This window comes from Meles meles, chromosome 17 (assembly GCF_922984935.1).
Source record: "Meles meles chromosome 17, mMelMel3.1 paternal haplotype, whole genome shotgun sequence".
NCBI lineage: Eukaryota > Metazoa > Chordata > Mammalia > Carnivora > Mustelidae > Meles > Meles meles.
In genome coordinates, this window is record NC_060082.1 from 19944588 (window position 1) to 19946002 (window position 1415).

The window sequence follows — 1415 nt, forward strand, 5'->3', positions numbered from 1 at the left end:
GAAAAAAAATAGTGAAAGGGCTGTGGTAAAAGAGCTGTAATTCTAAATATGGCGGTCACAAAGGACACTAATGTGAGAGTGATCCTTGAGCTAAAGACACAGTGGAGACAAGAAACTGACCCATGAATACACAGGAACAAGGGGAGGCTTAAGCCTAACCAGTAGCAAGAACAAAAGTTCCAGGGCAAGTGGTAGGAACGAACAGTGAGTTTGGAAAGTTTAAAAAATAAAAAAGAGCCGGTATAACTGGAGTGAATTGAATGAAAGTGGTAGGGAAGGCTCACAAGATGATAGAAGATGATATCTTTTAAAAAATATGCAGAAACAGCTAAAGCAGATAAAACTGTTAAGTAGCCTTGGTGTCCAGTTGCAAACAGAATATAGAATAATATATCTGCTTATTCTAGGCCACCTCAAATTCACTCATCAGTATTAGTCACTGTGCCTCTGAAAATGGCTTGGTCTCTCTCGCTTATTATTTATCTTTCTACAAAATAACTAGATTCCCAAATACATTATCCAAATAATATATAATCCCCAATATACATCATTTCATATTCACATTCATAGTTCTACATTTGAAATTACCGCATACATGACGTGATAGCATGTAAATACTCATGACTACCTACATTAAGTTTATAACCTTCCTTCCAATCTTCTCTTTTAGTAAATGAAATGGGCAATGATACAGAAAAATCCTGTTTGCATAGTCCAACATCCATTCTCCTATTTTTTGTTAAAGTCAGAAAATGAAAAACTATAGAATGCTTCATGAATTTGCATGTCATCCTTGCTCAGGGGCCATGCTAATCTTCTCTGTATTGTTCCAATTCTAGTATACATGCTGCCAAAGTGCATACTCTCTTATTCTCTTTATTACCAGGCCCAGATTTTAGGGGCTCATGTTTGCTGTTAATGAAAGTCAACATTTCTCTAGACTCTTTTTCCATGCATCTGGGAACGTGACCAAATTTTGGTGAATTACATGTGAGCAGAAGTGTTGTTTGGGTCTCGCTATTTAAAGTGAACCGACTTCACCTATACTCCTGCTGTTACTTCCTCTTGCAATGAGGATATCATAAATACAAATCTTGAGCCATAGTCTTAAACAATGTGATGCAAACTTAAAAATGGGAGCATTGTACTAGAATGGTGAAATAAAAGAGATGGAAAGTCTGGTTCATTGATGATATTGCAGAAGAACCACAGTATCAGTTTTGGATACTATTACCTACTATTTTTATGTAAAATAAAAAATATATACCTTTCTCTTGTCTGATAATTTTTAGTTTGAATCGTTATGCTATAATGAGCTGAACATACATAAGGCTTACAACCATTCTCTTACTGGTTCGTATTCAGAATAATCTTTTACTCTGCTTTAATTCATCCTATCAAGTTCTAGCAGTTTG

At 35.3% G+C, this 1415-nt stretch overlaps 1 non-coding gene across 1 annotated transcript; it reads right to left on the reverse strand.

The window, feature by feature from the left end:
- Positions 1–756: 756 nt before the first annotated feature.
- LOC123928516 lies at positions 757–861 on the reverse strand. Its single transcript, XR_006815730.1, has one exon. It is a non-coding gene; the product is annotated as a U6 spliceosomal RNA (small nuclear RNA).
- Between the last annotated feature and the right edge of the window lie 554 nt (positions 862–1415).